Genomic DNA, 24,443 nt, shown 5'->3' with positions numbered 1-24,443 from the left:
ACTGCTGCCCAGCCATTCGGTCCCTAGTCTGTAGCAGTGCATGGGATTCTTCCGTCCTAAGTGCAGGACTCTGCACTTGTCCTTGTTGAACCTCATCATATTTCTTTTGGCTCAATCCTCTAATTTGTCTAGGTCCCTCTGTATCCTATCCCTACCCTCCAGCGTATCAACCACTCCTCCCAGTTTAGTGTCATCTGCAAACTTGCTAAGGGTGCAGTCCACACCATCCTCCAGATCGTTAATGAAGATATTGAACAAAACCGGCCCCAGCACCGACCCTTGGGGAACTCCACTTGATACCGGCTGCCAACTAGACATGGAACCATTGATCACTACCCGTTGAGCCCGACCATCTAGCCAGTTTTCTATCCATCTTACCATCCATTCATCCAGCCCATACTTCTTTAACTTGCTGGCAAGAATACTGTGGGAGACTGTATCAAAGGCTTTGCTAAAGTCCAGAAATAGCACATCCACTGCTTTCCCCTCATCCACAGAGCCGGTTATCTCATCATAGAAGGCAATTAGGTTAGTCAGGCATGACTTGCCCTTGGTGAATCCATGCTGACTGTTCCTGATCACTTTCCCCTCCTTTAAGTGGTTCAGAATTGATTCCTTGAGGACCCGTTCCATGATTTTTCCAGGGAACTATATTTCATGTTTTAAACAGCATAACTAGCACATCTTTAGAGGCCCCGTGGCATTCCAGCTTATATACAAATAAAAAGGCTTCTTTGAGCCAAAAAGCTTTATGATTTTTTTTTAAAACTTACAGTAGTGGGTGTAAGAGAAGCAGGAAAAACAATAATATTTCTGCCACTCCCTGGTTGGCCCTAGAGATGGACCCGCAAAGGTAACAGAAATCCATCTTTATCACCCTACCCTTCCTTGTGATCTGTACTGAGCCTAGCTCATCCAGGCCTGAGCTTTGGGTTTCTTTTTAGTGTTGTTCTCTGTTGGGAGTCTTTAAACTCTGTTCAGTAGTTCTGGTTGAAACATAGCACAGAGCTCCCTACCTTCTGCCCAAGCAAAGAGGATCAGGGAGTGCTGAGCTAGTACTGGGCCCTGGCACAAATTAAGCAACGGCTGTCTGCCCAGTATCTGAGGAATTGCTTGTTTTCCTTCTCCTCTCTCACTGCTGCTATTGCTGCCTGCTACCTTCTCAGTGCAGTGTTGTGGGGAACCAGGAAAGGGAGCTGAAAGGGAGGCACAGAGAGTTGCACAGGTGACGTATCAAGGACCTGGTGAGTAGGGAGAAGAGAATACACTGTTGCAAATCACTCCTTCAACCTGTAGCCCCAAAGGGAAGGCATAAGATACTAATGAAGATCAGTGTGGATGATTACTCTTTGGGGCCTGCAAAGGGGGAATAAGAGGGAGTAAGGAAGAATAAGGGGCCTGTGAAAATGAAACCCTAAGGGGCATGTTGGGTGTTGGTGGTCTGGAGAACTAGGAGTTCAAGCCTCCTACAAGTTTTGAGTCACCTACGCCCCTCTTGCATCTACTGTAGCACTAACAATCACATAGAAATGGACATGCCAGCCCACAATAGATCAATAATCTATGTAGTCCTGCTGCCAACAGTGAACAGAAGTTAATGCTTCAGAGCATGGTGAAAAAACTACTATACACCCTGGACACTTGTGCAGTGCCATACCACAGAGGTCGAAATTATTTCAATGGAAAATTAGCATATTGCTTTAAAACAACCAAAAAAGCAACATTGTCAGGTCTTTATTATACCAACTTCTAATTTAGCAGGCTCACAATGTTCATGAGCTACTGTTTGCACACACGCTTGCACATGAGGTTTTAGGCCTCTAGCTACCCAATTTGCACAAGGCAAAACAGGGCTTGCGCACACGGTAAGCATTGGTTGTGTGTTTGCAGCTAAAACTACGGCCCAGGATATTTCGTTTCAGCCTGATAAAAATTTAGCCTTTTACCTGAGAAAAATAGGGGTTTAACAACAGAAGTGCTACTGATGACACTATCTTTGGTGTAAATTATGCTGTTATAATACTTAGCAGACGTTCAGGAGCTTTCAGTCTTGGGTTGAAGAGGTCTGATTGAAAATCAGATACAGACATATATGGAGAATTCTAGGTTCCCCAGTTGTCTTGAAGTTATGTGGAGTGGGCACTTGATTATTATGAAGGCTAGAACTGGATTGAAGATTCATACTTAAAGGTGTAATGGAGCTCAGAAAGTGCCAGACCTTGCAAGTACCTGGCCCTTGATTGTAGCAGCTGGAAGTGATTTAACAAGTACTTGAGGTGACAGAATCAAATGCTTTATGTGATGAATGGGCTGTTCCAATAGAGCAAATGATTTTGCTCTTTAAAAATCAGAATTAAACAGTTTGGGTTTTTTTGTGAGGCATAAGATCATGTGGCAAAGAAGCACACACATGCCCAAATCCACAGCCACACATACATACTGTTTTATGCTCCTCTCTTCTTTATAATTATGGATACAATTTTGTTATGGTAAAATTAAGCAAAATTCACAGAACAGTCATGGGGAAAATGTACAAAATCAGAGTATGGTCATGGCAGGGCTGACAGCCAAAGCCAAAGAAGTCACGGATATCTGTTAAAGTCACAGAATCCTTGACCTCCATGACTAAATCATATCCTTTTTTATAATCAGAGATGTGCATATTAGGCTCGTGTCTTCCTCCTTGAAAGAATACTGATTTAGTGAATAGTTATGTAATGTACATATATTACACTTCATTGTCTATTAAGATACTGGACTAGGATGACCTCTGAGTGACTGGTGAAATTAGTAATGAATTTGCTAAACAATGCTGTCATCCAGAGTTATTTGCCTCCCAAATATAGCTATCAGTCAGGTAATACTTGGCTGCTGGATATGCAGGTGCCTGTGTACAGGATTGGATGAGAAGCTAGAAGGAAATGTTGCTGTCTCATGGGAGAATTTCAGCTAGCTAGTGACTGGATTTAAATTCCGCCATGCGACCAACTTGACACCTGTTTTTCATTCACTATACGGACAGTTTGGGATTATGGCAAGAAAAGCCTTGCTGTCCTTCTAAGGTAAAATTTGGCCTCCATAAAGCCAATGGAAGTTTTGCCATTGACTTCAATGGAACCAAGATTTCGCTCCAATCTCGCTGTTCCTGTTATAGGAAAAGAGAAACCCCTGCATCAAATTACCTTTTAAAAAAAAAAATATTGGGCCTGGTCCTGAAGCTGCTCCCAGAGCAGAGAAAAAGAGAGAAACTCGGTCTCTGCTATTGCCTGATGCAATGGCTATCAGTGCAAGGATAGGAGCAGTATTGCCTCCACCTGCCTCTGGGTGCAGATCCAATGCAGTAATTCTCATTTCTTCTCAGTCTTGGCACTTTATGTGCATTGGAAGTTGGTGCTATTGTTGTTCTGAAACAATAGGCGGCTGCAGCTGCTGGCTGTGGGGCTTAATTTTGAAAGTGTTTACTAGTGTGCACAGCCAGTCGTGCACTCGGCAAAGACTGCCAAACAGCAGATACATAGTATTGTTAGGGTCAGTGCTCCAAGTTATCTGCTGAGGGGGCATAGTTGGAAAGTAGTAAGTAAGGAGCAGTAAGGTAAGCAGTAAGGTACTACTTGCTCACTGCTAAAGCAGTTGGCCAACAGTGTGATCTGACTTCAGCCCCAAAAGCCAGAAGATCAGCACCCTGGGGCATATGACTATGAATGTGCTTGGAAAAGTTTATCTGTAGTAGCAATCATCAGGAAGTGACGACATCTCATTTCCCTTTCTCTGATCAGCAGGAAGAGAAACACTGAGTTCTGAACACACTCTGGTCACTACTACGTGTACCGGCACTTTGTCATCGCTATTGGATTCCAGGGTGAGCCAATAAATGACATGGCCACAAAGCTTTTAACTGTGTCTCTCACAGCTACTTGGGGTTTTGTATTGGCTATTGAACCCTGCCACAGCTCTGTATCCAGACAGCACATCCACTAACCCCCAACCCTCCAGCAAACTCCTGAACATTATGAAGCGAGGCTGGTACTGAAATGTTTCAATCTTCTAACTCTCCATATTAAGTAAACAGAGAGAGGTTACCTGACTTCCCTAAACTCATATGCTAGTCACTCACTTCTAAGGGCTGGTCTACACTAGGGGGAGTGATCGATCTAAGATACGCAACTTCAGCTACGTGAATAGCGTAGCTGAAGTCGAAGTACCTTAGATCAAATTACTTACCGTCCTCACGGCGCGGGATCAACGTCCGCGGCTCCCCATGTCGACTCCGCTACTGCCGTTCGCGTTGGTGGAGTTCCAGAGTCGACAGGAGCGCGTTCGGGGATCGATATATCGCGTCTAGATGAGACACGATATATCGATCCCCGAGAAATTGATTGCTACCCGCTGATCCGGCCGGTAGTGAAGATGTAGCCTAAGTCCCCTGCATTTGGACTATGAAACACAGTGACTATGGACTATCTTGATTATCACTAGAAAAGATTTTTTTTCTCCTGCTGACAATAGCTCATCTTAATTAATTAGCCTCTTAGAGTTGGTTGGGCAACTCCCACCTTTTCATGTTCTCTGTGTGTGTGTGTGTGTGTATATATATATATATATATATCCTCACTATATGTTCCATTCTATGAGTCCGATGAAGTGGGCTGTAGTCCACAAAAGCTTATGCTCAAATAAATTTGTTAGTCTCTAAGGTGCCACGAGCACTCCTGCTCTTTTTATGGATACAAACACGGCTGCTACTCTGAAACACTGACTAAGTGTCATGGCTACAGCTGAGCAACAGACAGTGCAACTCAGGATGCGGGGAGGAGAGGACAAACATTGCAGAATATTTTCCAAAGAGTGAGATCCACTAATATGAATACCAAGTGAATCTGAAGACCAAACTTTCTCCCCTATCCTAATCTTTTGCACCACAGTAATTTAAAACTAGGAAACCGATCAGTTGGAGATAATGAAAATATACCAGTATCTAACAACATATGTTACATTCCCCCCAGAATTGAAAAAGAGGTTTGGGAAAGAACGTTTTCTCTTCAGAGGTATTTGCATAATTACATTGAGTGTGAGTGTTAATGAAGAGGTAGTAATAAAACTGGTTGAATTAGCATGATTGAATGACTTAATGCAATACTTTTGATCATAAAGTCAGGGATGGCTTAAATTTTGCCAGACCTTTTTTGTGATCTCCTGCAATTTCACGTTTCAATTTGAACTTTCATTAATTATAACATTTTTTTTCATCTTATGAGCATGAAACCTCATTGACTTAAGTGTTTACATCAGTGTAACACCTATTCTAAAATACATGCACCTGACAAGATTACAAATGAGAACAAAAATGAGTACAGATTGGAACTGCTCTGACTAATGTAAATTACACTTGTTCCTCTGTCTAATATGAGATATTTATATTATTTTAAAAGTTCTAAATTCATGGGCTAAATTCTTCTAATTTAAACGTGTGCAACCACTATAAGGCTGTAAACTGTGAGGAGTATGTTCTTCAAACAAAAAGAGTATATGACACACACATGGACCGGGTGCCAGAATTAAAACCCTGGTTCTTCAGCTCAAAACATACAGGCTTCTACCTCTTAATTTGAGAGAAATCTCCTGTAGCTGCTAGGTACAATGAGGCCAGGATTTCTCTCTTGGTTTTGAATTGAGATCTCAGTTGATATCAATAGATATCTCTGACTGGGATGTAAGTGCTTTGGAAAAATTTATCTATTTCACTGGAAATCAATTGGAGTTGAAATAAATGGAAGTTAGGCACCTAACCTGGCCCCAGGCACCTAACTGGTTAGGGAGTTGTAAAAATCCCACTATGTGCCTAAATACATTTGAAAATCTGCCCCCCTTGTCACTTTTGAAAATTACTCTTAAGTCATTTATTATTATTATTATTATTTATTTCAGCAGAGGGGTAGTACAGGGGAAAAGAACATTCTGTTGTGGTGTGGAAGTTTGTACAAAAATGTTGCATGTGTTCACTCAGTCAAAAATGATGTTGGTTATCATAGTTTTCTCAGTCACAGTTTCACCACATTTTTCTGGTTCCCTATGCTGTTCTATTCACTGGCTGAAAATATTAACTGGCCATGGAAAACCAACTACTAAAAAGTTGAAATTGCCAAGAAAAAATCAAGACATTTCATATTTGAAGGGTCATATTCTATTCTCCAGCAAAACCTTAAAATTAAAAGTAGCCTCTTTTCCCCAGGAAAAAAATGTACAAATGAAGAAGGTGGGGAGGAGAAATTTAGGTTTGGTTTTTACTAAGTGAAAATTGACAAAAGGCAGCTAAACAACTCATAAATATTATAAAATATTGGGTGAAAGTAAACTTGTCCCAAAATATGATTTCAGTGGTGGTCTTGAAGAGTTGATTTAAGATTTATGGGTAATTTCAGATGATAAACTTCATATATTCACATGTATTAGAAAAATACTTGTAATTGAGTTTAACAAAGAGAAATGTGTGTATTCTGACAAAAAGGCATATGCAAGAGTGAAGCCAGTTTTAAGTGAAGTTCATAGAAAGTAGGCAGGCTGTACATATTTTTGACAGTGAAATAAATAAAAGATTATGTACACTTAATTCTCTGTAAAATAGCTAGGTGGCCTGTAACGGGGACTTCCTATTTGGCTCTCTCACTACTGGACACCTGCAGTGTCAGCTCCCACTGCCTTCTATTTACAGACCACTCCAAACTAGCAACCTGAGGGACAGCTCGCTTCTCCAGCAAGCAGGGATACACAGGCCTTGGCTCCTCCCTTTCCTTTCTCCCCCATCTCACTTCCTTCCTGCCAACCCTAAAGAGCCCCCTGCCTAATGAGGCCCACAGGTGCTCCCTTCTATCAGTTAGGTGTGGCATATTCAGCCAGACCTAAGTAATGCTTCTTAATTGGAGCTGGGCTAACAGAGGGCTGGCTCAGGACCTCCTGGCCAGCACCCTGTTACATGGCCATACAGCAATAACGTGAATTAAGAGATTCCCTTTTGCCTAGTCAAGCATTTCTGTTCCACTCATGAAATATTATTGTTTTTATATATAGCTGAGCCAAATTGGTTCAGAAAAATTCAGGTACCTCTGAAAATAGGAATGTATGTTCAGAGCCCTACTAATCAAAAATAGAGACCTGGTATTTCTATGTATACATATACCCTTTGGAGTTGCCTAGATTTCTTTCAGCTAAATCATGAGCTTTCTGTTTACTATCTTGTCTCTTTATGGAAGAGTTGCCAGCCTGTGTGGGTTATCATTGTTCTTTGTTTATAGAAACTGAGATAGTGTTTTCTAGTAATTAGCATAGGTGACTAGGAATTGGAGCTCCTGCATTCTTTCCCTCCTGGCTCTGCCAGTGACTTTGTGGTGTTTGGGGGCATGTTATTTAAACATTTTGTGGCTTATTTCAAACAGTTATAAAATGGATATATTGATACTTGCGTTCTCTGAGATCTTTGTATAAAAGGTGCAATATATGCAAAGTATACAGGGAGGAGAAAGATAATGGGAATTGGGCAGCCATCTCCTATTTGTGCCTTGGAAACTTCCTCTCATAATAAATCCATCTGTATGAATAATTAAAACCTGGGTAGTGATTTTGTAAATCTGAGACATAAATTCAGTCTGCTACATACTTTGCCAATATCTGGATAGATCGCTACAGATCCTGAAACTTTCACAAATTTTAGTAGAAATGATTGTTCGCCTGAATAATCATATTCCAACTTCAAACCATTATTTGGCTATTCTCCTGTTTTAAAAGTTTGCCATTTAATCATGGAGCAGAAACAAAATCATGTGACTTGGGTGATAAGTCACACGCTCTGAATACCAAAGTCACTGTGCACTGTTCACAAACAATTCATGAAAAATTCAGTTTCTGAAAACTTTGTCAATATTTGCCAAATACTTTGGAAAAAAGCTCACAATGGCATTGTTTTTGGAACTCCAGCAGTTGAAGGCCAACAGGTTGCCTATCAAAAAATTCACCGAGTCTTGCTCGCCTTACTCATGCAAATAGTCCCATTGAAGCAAGTTTTGTACAATAATGTTTAACATGCTTTTAAAAACTGTTTACAAAGTCATGCTACCTAGTTTAAAAACTGCCATTTACCTGAGCGCCCATGAACTGGCTGAAGTCCAATGGTAGCTATAGTAACACAGAAATATCTATATGGGGACATCAAAACAGGATGTGACATTATTGGCGTTACAGTGGGCGAGCTGAAATGAGGAAAAGAATTGGTCTGCGACCTGAGACCCAAAGTTGGGATCTGAATGAAGATGTGAATTTGCCCAAGGTTTGAGGAAGTTCAGATCAAGGATTTGAATTAAGGCTCATTTATAGAAAGATGTTAGTTTAAAACAGTCTGCTGAAGACCTCTCTTACCTTTGTTACTTTCTGACAGTCAGGACAAAAAATATATGCAACTCCATTTGGGATTTAGAATTGCATCCTAGTGGCCCAGGCTCAGCAATTTAATTTAATTTCCAATTTTCTCTGAAGGCCAAAGTATGGCCCTGAAGGCCACTAGATTACTTACGCCAGTCCTGTAGTCCCTGGGTGGTGTGGAGAAAGCCATTATGCCTTTGTAAAGCATATTGCCTCCCGGGAATCTTGACAAAGCATTGTGAAGAGCAGCTCTTGTTACATCTTTAAAAAGGTATATCCTGTACTTCCTCCCCAAGTGCCTTGCTAGTTCTTGTCAGTTCATGAATGGAGTAGGGTATAGACATAACCTGCCAGTTGTGGGCGCCATTGACAGAGCCAGATGTTGACACCCCATTCCCCTCCTATCATGTTCTCTTGTGCTTTCAATCAAGCCATGGCTGGCTCCTGCATAGTGTGCTGGTTGGGAAAGGCTCTCTGTCCACTCTAATTACCCTACGTAGGGTCAGCCATAATTTAGGCCTAAATTGGCATCTTAACTCCTTCTTGTCCACCTTAGAATGCAGGAACACAGTTGTGTTTGGGCTTCCCCTTTAACATACCTGGCATTGATCTTGAAGATCATGTATAGCACTGTCAGACAAGATAGATAATGACTAGTGCTGCAGCAAATGGGACTATATGACATTACACTTCCGAGAGCAGACAAATCTGTAATCTTATCTGGTTTGACAGATATAAAGCACATTTCAAAGATTGTATCTGCTGTGATTTTAGGAAAGGTTTGTGTACTAATGGAAAATCTTTACCAAACTCCATCCCCAGAGAATAGACTCTTGAAAAGAATAGTGGAATATCATTTCTTTCAAACATGAAAAACATTATCAATGCAAAACGTTATAAAGGATATGGAAATTTACTCCTATGGAGAGAGACATGGGCCAGGATGAGGATGCCAGAACGGAATCGCCTTCAAATGTGAGGCATTCAAACCTGGATCCAAACTTTACAGCCTGCCATCTTCTCTGTAATAAGGAAACTGAACAAGAAAACTGAATCCAAGCACTTTGGACCAGACCCACGTCAACTTTGGGGAAAGTTTGACCCTGAACTATGAGTTTCGGATTCATCTCTAATGAATGAAAATGATGAAAAATCTATTTGAAATACATAAATAAACCCTCTGGGGCAGATTCTGATACATTTACTGAAGTTGAGTGGTCCTACTGAAACCATTTGGGTGACTTGTGTACAGTACTGTTCAACATGAATATGAATAACAGAATCTGTCCTTATATTAATATTAACATTTGCAACCGTAAATTTAGACCCAAATTTAAAAAAAAATCATTTCTCACTGCCACATTGTCACCTCCATTTGTCACCTCCATTGCATCACATTGTTGACTCATATTGAATTTGTGATCTACTAAAGCCCCAAATCGTTTTCAGCAGTGCTACCACCTAGCCAGTTATTCCTCATTTTGTTGTTGTGTATTTGATTTTTCCTTCCTTCCTGTAATACTTTGCACTTATCTTTACTAAATTTCATTTTGTTGATTTCATACCAATTTCATACCGATTCTAGTCCTGTCCTCCCAAGTGTTTGCAACCCCTCCCAGCATGGTGTCATCTGCAGATTTCATAAGATTTCATAAGCATACTCTTCACTCAATTATCTTAGTCATTAATTAAAATATTGAATAATACCAGACCCAGACTGACCCCTGTGGGACTCAACTAGGTGCATCATCTCAATCTGACAGTGAGCCATTGATAACTGCACTCTGAGTACCAGTTTTCAACCAGTTGTGCACCCAATTTATGGTAATTTCATCTAGACCACATTTCCATAGTTTGCTTATGAGGATGACATGAGGGACTGTATCAAAAGCCTTACTAAAATCAAGATATATGATGCCTACTCCTTTCCCCTATCCACTATCCATTAATCTTGTCAAAAAAGGAAATGAGTTTGGTTTGCTATGATTCGTTTTTGAGAAATCCATACTATCTATTCCTTATTCTTTATAAGTGCTTACAAACTGATAGGTGAATAATTTGTTCTATTATCTTTCCAGGTATCGAAGTTAGGCTGGCTGGTCTATAATTCCCCAGACATTTGTTTCCCTTTTTAAAGATAGGTACTAAGTTTGCCCCCATCCAGTCCTCTGGATCCTCATTCATTCTCCATGAGTTCACAAAGATAATTGCTAACAGTGCCAAGATTGCTTCAGCTAGTTCCTTAAGTACCCTAGGATGACTTTCTTCAGGTCCTGCTGACTTGACTGCATATCACTTATCTAAATCTTCTTTAACCTCTTCCCCTATTTTGACTTGTGTTCCTTGCCCCTTGTTGTTAATATTAATTGCATTGAGTATCTGGTCACCATTAACCATTTTAGTGAAGACAGAAGCAAAATAGGCATTAAACACCTTAGTCATCCTGATATCATCAGTTATTAGCTCTTCTTCCCTACTAACTTTTCCTACCCATTTCTTCATCTTTCTCTTGCTCCTAATGTATTTAAAGAACCTCTTATTATTGCCTTTTACAGCTCTTGCTACGTGTAACTCATTTTGTTCCTTAGCTTTCCTGATTTCATCTTTACATGCTTGTGCTATTCTTTTGTACTCCTCCTTAGCAATTCATCCACGTTCTCACTTTTTGTAGTATTCCTTCTTGATTTTCAGATCATTAAAGCTTTTCCATATTGTCCTCTTACTATTCTTCCTATCTTTCCTTCACATCAGAGTAATTTGCAGTTGTGCCTTTAATAGTCTCCTTGAGAATCTGCCAGTTCTCCTTTATCCCTTAGATTTTCTTCCCATGGTACCTCACCTATCAATTGAGTCTGTTAAAGTCTGCTTTTTTAAAATACATTTTCCTTATTCTGCTGCTGTCACTCCTTCCTTTTCTTAGAATTATGAAATATATCATTTCATGGCCAGTGTGATGGATCTGGCACCGCAGTGCCCCTTTGTGGCAGGGGAGGGTGGGGTGTGGTGCCAGAGCCTCGTCTCTCAATTTTCCAAACTTGCCCTCTTTAAGGGCGTCCCGATGGAGCCTAATGGCCAGTTCCCCTGTGCTCGCCCCGAGTACCAGGACAGTGTGGCCCAATGGCCAGAGTCCATCTAACTAATTCGCCCCGAGTGTCAGGGCAGCATGGCCAAACGGCCAGAGTCCATATAACTCGCCCCGAGTGTCAGGGCAGCATGGCCCAATGGCCAGAGCATCAGTACTGCTTTAACGTGGCTTGTCCTTAACGTTCCCCTGGGTCACTTCCTACCCTCAATGCTGCATTCTCCACTCTGGTCCATTCCCCTCTGTCAGGTCCTCCATCTGGGACACAGGGTGCGTGCCGGATAGACTGGCTCCTGGATCCTGGAGCATTGGCTGTCCCTCCTCAGGGCTGGGAGTGTGCGTCCTTCTTCTCCAGTTGTCAGCCCAGACTGAACAGCTTTGCAGGCTTTTATATCTAGTCTCCAGTTGGAGCATGCCCAGCAGGGCTTCTGGGGCGAGGCTTCCTCTGCCAGGAAGGAAGGGTTAACTCCTGCAGCGCCAGTGCGGGGCCACTCTGCCCCGTCACAGTCAGCTTCACCCACTTTGCCTTCCACCTTCAGATTTGGTCCTCCTTGTTGCTCAGAATCAGGTCTAAAATGGCTGTCCCCTTGGATACTTCCTCCACTTCCTGAAACAAACAGTTGTCCCCAATACAGCCCAAGAACTTACTGGAAATTTTGTGATTGTCATAGTTCTATTCCAACACGTCTAGGTAGTTAAAGTCCCCCATTACTACTAGGTCTTGTGTTCGTCATCTTCCTGATATTGATGGTCTATGGTAGATCCCTGCTATGATGGTCACCCCTACTTTTTACTGGTTTTATCTTTATCCAGAGACTTTCAACTTTGTCTGCCTCTCACCTTCATGTTACAGTTTCTTCAAACCTTCCATATAGTTAAATCTCTCTGAAACCATTTCTGTTTTTAAATAGTTTTGCTAATTCTATTCCCATTGATTTCAGTGGTAGCTATGAGCCCAATCCTGCTCACATTGAGAGCCATGGTACTATTTTACCCTTGACCTCAGTGAGAGCTGGGCGCTATGTATGTGAATTTGTGTCATCGGTCTTCCTCACCCCCTCCCCCTTCCAGGTTATCTACCTCCAAATTAGTAAGTTAGAACATAAGGGTATTTCTATAGGCAGTCATTTAACCAGTTTTAAACTCAGTCATTCTGTAGATCAGCAAACCATGGAACTTCTTGGAAGAGGCGTGTTCTTCAACAACATGTCCTAGAGGACTGGTGCAAGAGAAGTTTTGTTTCAGGTTCACAGAGTTTTGGACTTGATCCTGCATGGTGCTGTGTGCTCTTTCTTGTTGGGATATGGAGGTTTTCTCAGCTCCCTGAAGGATCAGCATGGTATATGGTAACAAGGATACAAACTGGTCACCCTCTGTCAACTCCAGAGGGTGTCACAGGAGAAGATACTAACAATCTGGGAGCAGAGGAGAAATAGAAACATAGTAACTTCTCTGCCCAAAGTCTGTCTTTATGTATTACTGGGTCTTAAGCATCATTCCCTGAAGCATAGGATTTACATGCTGTTCACAATGGTCATTGTTGTGTGTTAGATTGCTTTAAGGGATATAAGGGGAAATGAAGGATAGGCACAGTTCAACTTCTTGATGTAAAAACAATATGTTTATAACTCAAAGCCATTTCCTGTAACCTCACTCCTATCTTCATTATTTGGTATATCCTGTAATAGGGTGCAATTGAGATTATAAAATATGCATCACTTACTGTATAATGGGAAGCACTCTTGGTCTATTGGTAGAAAAAAGATTGCAAAGCTTTATAAACAAAACATAGGGCATTCCAAATATCTCGTCACATTTGCCTGAATTTTTTTTTAAAAGTGTCTGCGTAAATTTAGAGTAAATGAAAAGGGGAGGAACCCAGCAAATCCTATTGAAAATAATATAAGAAGATTTTTTTTCCCCATCAAAATTAGAGTCTTGATATCCTGATATGGACAAAAAAATAAATCACCCGTCATCAACAAAGGAACAAAATCAAATGAATACTGAAAATGCAAACCACAAAATAATCTTTTACTTTCCCCACAATAAATCATGTTAAACATGTAAGACTTATCTGGCTACATTAAGAATGAAGGATTCTATTAAGACAATTTCTGCTGGGTATGTTCATGTGCTGAGTGCCAAATCCTGTGAACCTTACTCTGGCAAAATCTACTTGACTTCAGTTGGATTTTTGTCTTTATCCAGCTATCTAGCAGTCCACAATGTAAGATGCTGTTGCTCCTGTGAATGAAACTGTTAAATGTATTATTGCAAATCTGTGGCTACCTAGGATTGTGTGTCTTGTTGAGCTGTGTACACTGGCCAAGCAGAATGTCACAGCAGCAGCAGGGCTACAAACCCCAAACTCCTGCTTCTGGGGTCTGATTAGAGCTGGAAGCAGTTTTCCCATCTGTGAAAATTTTTGAGATTTTTGAAACCAAGATCTTTGGAAGTTTTTTACACAAGCTCGCATGCAAGCACATGTCTGCACACATGAACCCCAAGACAGAGACCAGAATAGCCAATAGTCCTGGACTATAGAGTTAGTGTCACTCTTTCTCTCTGACCCAATTTTAATTAATATTTTAATATGTAATTAATATTTTAATATGTAATGAGTTATACAAAGTGCAAAGTGCAACAGCACCAACAACGGAGATCTGGAAAAAAGGCAGTGAGTGACTCTCTTGCCCGGTGATTGGAGCACTCACCTGGGTTGCAGGATGTCATGCTGTCTGGAGTGATTCACGACTGTGAGTGCCAATCTCAGGGCAGACTGTCAAAAAAAGCAGGGCAAAGACCCCAAATGGGTTGTAAGTTCTGTAATTAGATTTCACCAACCCAATAAAAAATGTGAACTCCTGAAGCACTATAACAGTCTTGCCATGGAGCCACAGACAGTCCCCTTGGGCACTCCAGTCTATCTTACCACCTAGGCAAGCTGGACTGAGTGATAGCTGGTTGCCATACATCAAAGATTGAAAAAGATTCAGGTTGCATTCAGTGCCAAGAGACCAGTCACTTACCCCAGTCAATTTGTACCTCAAATCGTCCACCAAAGGCAAAGCTTGTAGCTAATCCTATAGTAAATTAAGGATTTATTAACTAGGAAAAAGAAATTAAAAGTTATTTATAGATTAAAGCAGGCAAATAAATACACACACACACTCACACACACAGAGGATTTACTGTCTATGGTACCAAAAGGTGAAAGAGTTGTAGTAAGCTGTCAATACTGAATGTCTTTTAGGCATAACCCAGGTTGAGCCTGGGGATTTCTGCTTCTGTTTTGTAGCTCCAGCCCTTTCAAAGTCCAAACAGCAAAAGAGAGGAGAATTTTTTCTTGTGTCCCTGTTTTATCTCCTTCTACCAGTATTCAAGCTGATGGGATGGGCTTTCTTGCACATAGCACCCTCAGAGATGTGAGAGGGCCATTAACCAAGTCTTTGTATCTTGATGTTCTACAGTAGCCCAGTTAGTTTTGATAGTCCTCATTGATGGGCAATGGACCATTCCTCGTGACTGGGATCACAGGTTCAGAACAAGCATTAGCATGGGACACAGACATTACAACTGAAATTAATACATGCAGCAACTTACAAATATTCCATTGAATCTAAAGACGTTCTTATAGGTCTAATACCTTTCTTAAACAATGATAACATACAGGTGAACTGGTCTGGTTTCCAGCTATGACTTTGTTAGTGTTCAGCTGATGCCTACAGCCTTGGCAAGAGCTGGCATCTGGTCTGCCAGCATCACATAAGGGAGCTAGGTTCAATTCCCTGAGCCATACCAGGCAGAGTAGGGATCTGAGCCTCGGTATTCCACAGCCTAGGCAGGCCTCTCTCGCTCTCTCTCCCCAGAAATTCCATCCTGTATCTAAAGATTCTGTATCGAAAGTTTAATTGAAACCGACTCTTTCACTCTGATGAAATGGCATTTTTTGACAAAGCCATTTTGTCAAAAAATTCCTGACCAGCACTAAGTCTGATACAAAGCCTGTTATAACAGTGAGAGACATAGCATTCGTTTCAAAGGGTTTCCTCTCTACTCTCCAAAACACAAGTGTCGACTACTTCTCCCAAAAGAAAATTTTCATCCGCCATTGGCTGTGCACAGTTAAAGGTATGATTCCATCCAGTAAAGGGCAGTTGCATAAACACAGTAGCAGATCTAAGTGAATAGTTTATTTTTCAGTTTGGTAGCTGAACAACAGAAAAAAATGGTTTGTTTCTAGCTAAAATTGATGATTTTTTGTTTTTCTCAGTTTTGTTTTTACCCCTTTAAAAATACCTAAAACAAATCTAGTTAAATTTCTAAATGAAACCCACTTCTTTTTGAAAATGTCTAAACAAAGCATTTTGACATTTACAAAAAATCATTTTTATGCAGCTGAGGCAATTCACTGAATTTCACCTGAATTCATTAATAGTTTCTGTCAACCTGAAATTACAGTTTTTTTGGAGGGAGAGGAGGTGAATTTACTATTCCAATGTCTGTAGAGAAAATTAATACGGAAGTATTATTTACCCCTTCGAGATAACACACAAACTGGGGGTCACCCAATGTAATTAATGGGCAGCAGTTTTTAAAACAAACATAAGGAACTACTTCTTCATACAATGCACAATCACCCTGTGGACCTCGTTGCCAGGGGATGTTGTGAAGGCTCAAAGTATAATTGGATTAAAAAAAGAACGAGATAAGTTCATGGAGGATAAGCCCATCAATTGGTATGGTTGGGGATGTAGCCACAGGCTCTGGGTTTCCCTAAACCTCTGACTACTAGAAGCTGGGACTGGATGATGGTGTCACTGAAGAAATTGCCCTGTTCAGTTCACTCCCTCAGAAGCATCTGGCATTGGCCACCATCCAAAGACAGGATAATGGAGCTAGATGGACCATTAGTCTGACACTGGATGGCTGTTCTTATGTACTTACTAACTTTACTGTAGAACCACAAGTACTAAATTTACAAGCTTTAAGTTGGATCGCAATTTTTCGTATGGATCAAATCCATGTAAACAGCTAACGTGCAATCGGCAGCCAAGGAAGAGGTCTCTTGGTGGTAAAGAAATGAATTTACTATTATTTATTATCTGTATTGCAGTAGTGTCCATAGGCCAGGGCCTCACTTGCTTGGCACTCTAGAAACATAACAAAGGGATGGTCCCTTGCCAAAAGAGCTCACAAATCTTCCTCCTGCCAAAGAGACTATGGAGCAGATATTCACACTTTTACCCTAACTCTCCCGTGCCTTGCATAATGGGGTCATATTGGTTCTTCTACCAGAGGGAGAACCTCTGTAACTGTGGAGATAGGGGCTGGATTTATTACGCTTAAGAATGTTAAGCTACCTGGCAGCCTGGCATTCAGTACTCTGTCATGATGATACTTTTCACTTCTATACCACCATTCACGCAAGGATATCAGTGCTTTACAAATAACAGTGAATTACTCACTGTGAGAGAGGTTAAAGTAAAAGTTGGTCTGAGAGTTAGAACACTTGAGAAACAGACTTTAATATAAATACAGTTTCAAACGTGAAATCTTTTATTTACTAACATTTTAATTTGAAATAAGACAAACAGTAGAGCAGTTCTTATTTTATGTATTTTTCCCACTATTCCCTTGATTCAGAAATGTAAATTATACTCCTTTTCAGAACTACAATTGTACCAATATGCATTGCTAGCAGCATCTTATTTACAGAATTGACTGTTCCTCAATTCTTGGGAGATGATTGTGTTAAACTCAACCTAAAGTAGCACCTGAACACAATAACTTTGAACACACATTCCTGCCTGGAATTCTAAGAAAGCAAAAACTAGTATGTTACTAATTCATGTTCCGAAAGTGACATGGAACCCCAATATACTGCCTTTAGGTTTTCTAGTATTGCACTCTTCTAAGTTTACTATCTGGCAGAGGCTTGTGTGTGTGTGCTTAATTTTAGACATGAATAGTCTTCTTGAAGTCTATGGGACTATTTGTGTGTACAAAGTTAAGCACATGGATAAATCCTTGCAGGATTGGGGCCACAGATGGAAATACTTTCATAAATTCTTCCATATCAATTGAAAATTAAACACTATCATTGAAACCAGCTAAAGAATAAAATAAATGGATTTAATGATCACAAATGAATAAATGAAAGACCTTGGTTGAAGAGAGAGAGGAATAAAAGTTTTTGCTTTGCAGTAGGTGAGGACAGAGAAAGTTACTTTGTAAAACATTCTGCGAGTGTGCCTTCTGCTAAAAACTCTATTAAAGTCTCTTTGGAGCACCTGTCTGGTATGAAAATAATTCATTTTGTCATACCCAGTAACTCACTTGTAGTGATTTTATGAAAGCTTATGTAGTAGTTTCACCTCTAGCTTTACCCTCTGTTATACTACATCACAAACTCATTTAAATAGTGATATTAATGTTTTTAGAGATCACTACAAATGGTTGGCAGCATCATTGTAGTTAATGTCTCATGGGAGCTATACAACGGAATTTTATCAGCTTGAGGCTGAGATATTTGATGAAGTAATAACAAACTAGCTCTGAATTGTCTTTCATTACCCTTTATCTCTCCCAGAGAGAATATAATCTTATTCAAATTATAATGTCCTGTGTTATCAATGAGGTTTACTATTTATTTACCTGCACACAGACATGCAAATGCACATGCATTCTCTTCTTTTTACTGTACCTGTAATGAAATTCCTGCACTATCAGAATCATGCATGATCACAAATTACAAACTAGTTACTAGGAAGTATAATTTGCTTAGCATTAAAATAATAATAAAAAAAGCCCAGTTCATTCTTTTTTTAAAAGCATCTTAATAAACAGAGTAAAGTCCAATCATTAGAATTGAACTGTATCTTAATTCCTCTTTAAGATGAATACAATATTACAACTGGGAAATGTATAGGCTGCTCCCCTTTGAGAATAGTAACACTTAAAATACTATGTGTAAGTAATGTTAGTAGTCCAGTGATTGGAGCAAAGAAATGGATTCTAGGCTCCAGAGTTCTATTCTTAGATTTCCCCTGACTTTCTATGTGACCTTGGGCAAGCAACTAAACCCTTCTCTGCCCCAGTTTAGCCATCAATTAAATGGGTATATAATAATTATCGTGGAGATGAAGACCATATAAGTATTACATGTAATACTATATACTTGGGGTATTGTGAGATTAATTAGTTGATTGTAAAGCACTTACTAGCAAAAAGATACAATATCTGTACATACTATTATTCTAAGTGCAGAACTGGGGTATAGTCACAGAGGTAAGCGAATGGGGAAATGTTTTCATAAGATCAGTTGGAAGTAAGGAAAAGCAGTTACACACTTAGCTGAACATACAACTACACAAATAGCCCTCTAAGAGTGGCTGGGTTGAACTTGTAATATGGTTTGAACAGTCCTGTCCTGGAGTGCCCTTTTCTGTTTGCAAATATAGAAGGTTAATTCTTAATGCTCCTGAATAGCATGAATGTAAAAATGTAGCCCGAGGCTTAGCTTGTATATATGCTGAAGCAAGCAAAGATCACCGTACTGGTTTGATGTTACGCCCACTTCGGGAGTGATCTTGAAAGATGAAAATGGGACTATACTTATCTGTACACTTTCTTCTCATTCTTCCCCTAGAAGGCTTCATGGGTGAAAGAGGGTGGGAATGCAGAATAACCTACTTACTCTGCTGCTAGTTTATGTGCTGACTCAGACTCTCCTCCCCTTTTTATTAGTAGTACAAGATCAGAGCTCTTAAACTTTTGAGGTGTAATTGTGCCACCACCCATGCAGTAGCTGGGTAACTGACTCATTCTCTGATCTTGACTGACACACTAGATTTTTCTCTGTCACTTTGCCATAAGGTCATTGATTCTGATTGATTTCTAGTCACTCTTTACTTACTGCCATTTTAATTAAAAACAGACACAGGGAAGTGATTATTTAAGCCTGCCTTATCAGAGCAACATTCAGGACAAACACTCCGCTGCAAATGACAGCTATTTTCTGCTATATAGTCTTCAGGCTTATGCCACAGAGAAGTGTTAAATATGATTTCCATTCATTCTTTTCCCCAGAACTGGATAGAAACCAAGAATGTAACTATAAACACTAACCAGTAAGATTGGCATTTAAGACCTACATTGAGCTTTTCTTTGGAATGTGACTAATTTGCTGTTAAAATGTATTTAAAACAGGATGTGCATAAACGCTGTACAGACAATATGTATATTCAGTGTTTGACAGATAAGATTTATGGGAAAAAGTGAAACCAATGTAAGAACAATAAAATAATGAGGGATTTAAGCAGAATTAAAATAACTAAGGCAGTTTAAAGTTTGCTTAACTATAGAAAAGTGAAGTTGTTCAGAGAAAAAATTGAATATGAAATATGCAAACACTTAGTGAGCCAAAATTTTACTGAACATACAAGCTGGAAGTAATTGTGTGTAAGAGGAATGATTTAATATTTCAGCCAACAAGCCTTCAAGAAAAAATAATCTGGTAAAATAAAACAATAGGATAGTTGGAAATGAAAGACAAGCAGCCATTCCTCCATATGATATGGTTCCTTCATATCATGGAAATAGAACAACTATGTTGAGCAGAGTCTTACCTGGTCATTAGATAGAAGGAAGAATCACCAAGTTCAAGAGTGAAATGAAAAAAAAAATCAACTCTGCTCCCCCAAGCTCCCATAAGCCTACCTGGTCCCACAAACCAAGCTCCACCCAGAGCTCTAAAGGTTCATTGTGCAGATCTTCACAACTTGGATCTTCTTTCTGATATGAAGGGTATCTTCTCAACCATAAAGGCTAGAGACGTCATTCTTTTTGAAGTGAAAACTTAGGGATTGTCTATACAGAGAGTTAGTGCACAGCATGGGCATATACAGCACTCTAACCTGCTGCACACTAACTGGCCATGTGATCTTTGCTACCATGCACTAAATTGAATCAGGCACTTTGACCGACTGCTAAATCCCTTAGTTGGCTGTGAAAATCTTAGCCCAGGCCTTTAAGTACCTCTCTGAAATACTTCCTTTCTTAAAAATATGTCTGACATGAGAGAGGGCAAACCCATAACCCTGGATTTAAACAAGCTCTCAAAATGTGGGGCTCTCAGACCCTGATCCAAACTTTATGGCTTAGGCCCCTTAATATTACCTGAAGGGTTAGACTGTAAATCCTGTTACCTTCTTTATAGACATTAAATCAATCCACTTCATAGAAATAATATTCTTAATTTGATGCTCAAGTCTTAGAGTCCCAACATTTTTGAGGCAGACAGCTGTAGGCAAGAGGTCCCTCATCTCTGGAATTTATGCTCTCTTTAGTCTGAAAGAGCCCAAATTTGTTGATCTCTTAGGGCCACTGAGTGGTTTGTGTATTTACTCAGACTTTTAGTTGTGGGTTAAGAAGGTTGGGTTTTATCTCAGATAGGAAAGTGCTTTTAGTTTTCCTGTGCACTTTTGAATTCTGACTATTGTGTGTGTGTTTTCAAAAGATGCGTACATAGCTAGAAATGTATTGATATGCATAGTATATAAATTGAGACAATAAACAAACACATTTATAATTGGTTGCAGATCTTGATGTGTAGCCAAACAAATTAAAGTACTTCAAAAACTGTGCTTTTACCACCACAGCTTTTTCAAAGACTGTTTTCCCTGGACCAATTCTTCATCCCTAAAATGATCAAGGGTACCAAGGACATATGTGTTTTGTTTTTAAAGGTCGGTTTCAATGTAATTTCTTGACGAAGTGGGTATTCACCCACGAAAGCTTATGCTCCCAATACGTCTGTTAGTCTATAAGGTGCCACAGGACTCTTTGCTGCTTTTTACAGATCCAGACTAACACGGCTACCCGTCTGATACTTGACACAATGTAATTTCTGTAGTTCACCACAAGAGGACTCCTATCCTAGCCTCCCACCCTATCCAACTGGATGTGCCCCCTTTTCTGGTACATTAAGTAGAGATGATCACTCACCGATGGTGAAGATGAGTAAAAATAAAAAAGCATCAGGGATTCAATTCAGATTAATTTTGAACAGCCTGTGTCCCTTCCCAGGGCATATACAAACATGCATGAAACTCTGACACTCTCTAAATGCTCCTCCAGGATTCTAGCCCTTCCCTCTGAGATTCCAAATACGCATCTCCCATGGCTTTCATCCTTCTCTGTGATTCTTCTTCCCTTCACCTAATCTTTTTCAAACTCCTCCTAAATTTAAATTTCCCAGCTAAGAGGATTTTCCAACAGATCAGAGGCTCTCAAACTGTAGCGCGCCCCATCCCCCTTTGCGGCATGCAGGAACATTCAGGGAGCAAGCAGTGATGCCAGGTGGCTCTGGCAAGCACCGCATGGCAGGGCTCAGGGAGGGAGTGCCGCCACTCCCCCTCTCCCCCAACACACCTCAGCAGGCCACCCAGTCTGTGGGTCAGTGACAACAATCGCCGCAGCCACACCAATTTCTGTTCCCAGCAACCTCTGTGCTCACACTGGCTCTTTGTCCCCAGAGACCATTTCATGTGCCTTCCTTCCTGCCCTCCTGAAAATGTGAGGAGGGAGAGGCAGATATTGCATCTATTTTTGTCTGGGTTGGGGATGTGCAACCAAAAATCGTGGGGGCTCAGCTCAAAAAGTTTGAAAACTGCTGCAATAGATCCATGAACTGTACCTCCAGATTGCTGCCACATGCCAGCATGCACTGATATATTCTTAGGTCCTGCAATACAGTGTGTAATGGGGTGCATATATGTATAATGGAGAACATTACAGATCATTCTAGATTTCAAGAAGCTGCAAACCAGAGTTCAAGGAAATACAATGAACAGCAAGAATCTGCAAATGTGACTGTGGAGTAGACCAGGTGAAATTTTTCAGTCAAATAGTTTATTTGCCATAAAAAGGTCACCTCAAAACTATTTGAGAATTCAGGTGGAATTTGGCAAATAGTTTTGGCCAAATAAAAAATGATGAAAAACAATTTGAAAAAGTGGAAATGGTTTGTTTTGACATTTTCAAAATGAAACATTTTGACTTGTCATTTTGGAACAGTCTTGTTTCAAAATTTAGCTGGAAATGTTTAAAAAAAATTAAAACGATTAAAAACCACCTAAAAACATCATAAAACAAATAAAGAAAATAATTCATTTTGTGTCAACTAAACATTTCATTCAACCAGAAATGATTTTTTTTCTATTTTTTGTTCAGCAAGAGAAACCAAAATACTTCAGTTTTGGTTCAACCTAAAACAAATTTTTTTTTCAGATTTTTCTGTTCAGCCACCAAGCTGAAAAATCCATTATTGGCTTAACTCTATTGTAGAATGACTGAAGTACAGAAAATGAAGAACCCTCTGAAGAACTGTGAATATCTACTGGAGATTGGGAGGAAGATTTTTTCCGCTAACTTCTATTCTCTGGTTTGGGGAAAGTTCTGAAGTCTGTATGTATTCTTGTTTTAACTGAACTGGTTTGCCAACCCCAACTCTAAGGCATGTGGTCCTCAAGAATCATATCTACTCTACCATTTCATTTAGGAAGCCCTGTCAGTAAGTGTATCCCTAATAGGCATGTTTTCATTACTGCTAATGTTCTTGTACTGGTGACAAATACCACTGACCACTTTGTTGTTACACTGTACCCAGGAGCTATAATGTGTCTGGTTGCATGCCAGAGATGAGCCCAAACTGCAAATTTGACTGCTGAATTTGGATATGAATTTAACTAGGATGCGGAGTATTTCTAACTAGGGTTTTCATTTCACCCTTTATAGAGATAGGATCCAGCCATGAAGGCCTAATCCACTTTAGGAAAGGACTCTCCAAGGTTTGAAGGATTTTGGTTTGGGTTTGTCTATCACATTTGTAAGGTGCTTATCATTTTAGGGATTTTTCACATTATGTGCATTGTGGTATTAAACAGTACCTCAGAAGCATAAATGATGATTTTCATTACTGTATATCTGATGTCGGGGTGAATTGTTTGTCAAAGCAACGCCCAATCATATCAATACTTAACTCCAGCTAGAAAACTCTAAGGAAAAATAGCTATATAACATCAAGTGCCTCATTTTCTCCTCTTGCACTGAGTGAGCGTATGAAAAGCCAGAAGATCTGCTGAGGATATAACAAGAGTTTGATGGCTTGCAGCAGGTGTTTCATATCAAAGCCACTGAATATTCTGGCACTCCCTGTGCCCATCCAATTCCAGTCAAATCAGTCCCTTGGGGCATTTGTTGCAAAGAGTAGAAGAATTGTATAGTGACTGCAGGCTAAATTTGCAAAACTTTGCACTTCAGATGCATGTCTCAAATATACTATAAAACACAGTCTAAAACCTCTACTCAGACTGGGCTGCAGCTAAGAATGTAGATGATTATATCATTTTAATGGTCAACTGTTTGTGTGGATTTTTCCTTTGGACTAGGCATTTTTAATATTATTTTGCACAAAAGGAGGTAGGGAGGGGAGGATCTCTGTTGTATCACTCATTTGCAAGTTTTAATGGGAAAAGGGCAGCTTTCATTATACTTCAATGACTTTAGGTGAATTAAAGGGTCAGCCAAGTAATTATATATAAGTGTATAAATCCAATGCAGAAAAGCTTCCAGTCATCTACTCCAGAATTTCCAAAATACTTGTATAGGTTTTGGAATATATCAGAATTGCAATTCTAGGATCAGAAAGAAATACCCTGCAGGGGGCAAATTTATACATAGAAATAGCAGGTCCTTTTAGGGCCTGACAGATGGAAAGGGCTTTGATACGGATTGTACAAATACACCATTTTAGCTGTCTGAATGGAGATTTACTAAGTTGAACGGACACGAGACATGGTTGGCCTGCAATTAGAAAAAGTGCGTTGCCTGAAAATGACCATAATGGTTTTAACTTTTTAAAAGGCAATAGCTTATCCAAGTAGTC

At 39.9% G+C, this 24,443-nt stretch overlaps 1 long non-coding RNA gene across 3 annotated transcripts in view; it reads left to right on the top strand.

Moving 5' to 3' along the window:
- The window catches only part of LOC120382354, a 249,645-nt gene that overhangs the window by 150,985 nt on the left and 74,217 nt on the right, over positions 1–24,443 (top strand). The window contains exon 4 of one of the 3 annotated variants that reach the window (XR_005588222.1): positions 22,787–23,387. The exons of the other annotated variants lie outside the window; for them this stretch is intronic. This is a non-coding gene — a long non-coding RNA (uncharacterized LOC120382354). Of the gene's footprint in view, positions 1–22,786; positions 23,388–24,443 lie in introns of those variants that run through there. 3 annotated transcript variants of the gene reach the window in all.

The sequence above is a fragment of the Mauremys reevesii genome, linkage group 1 (assembly GCF_016161935.1).
Source record: "Mauremys reevesii isolate NIE-2019 linkage group 1, ASM1616193v1, whole genome shotgun sequence".
Lineage (NCBI taxonomy): Eukaryota > Metazoa > Chordata > Testudines > Geoemydidae > Mauremys > Mauremys reevesii.
The sequence above is the reverse complement of the archived record's forward strand: the minus strand, read 5'-3'. Positions and strand labels throughout refer to the sequence as shown.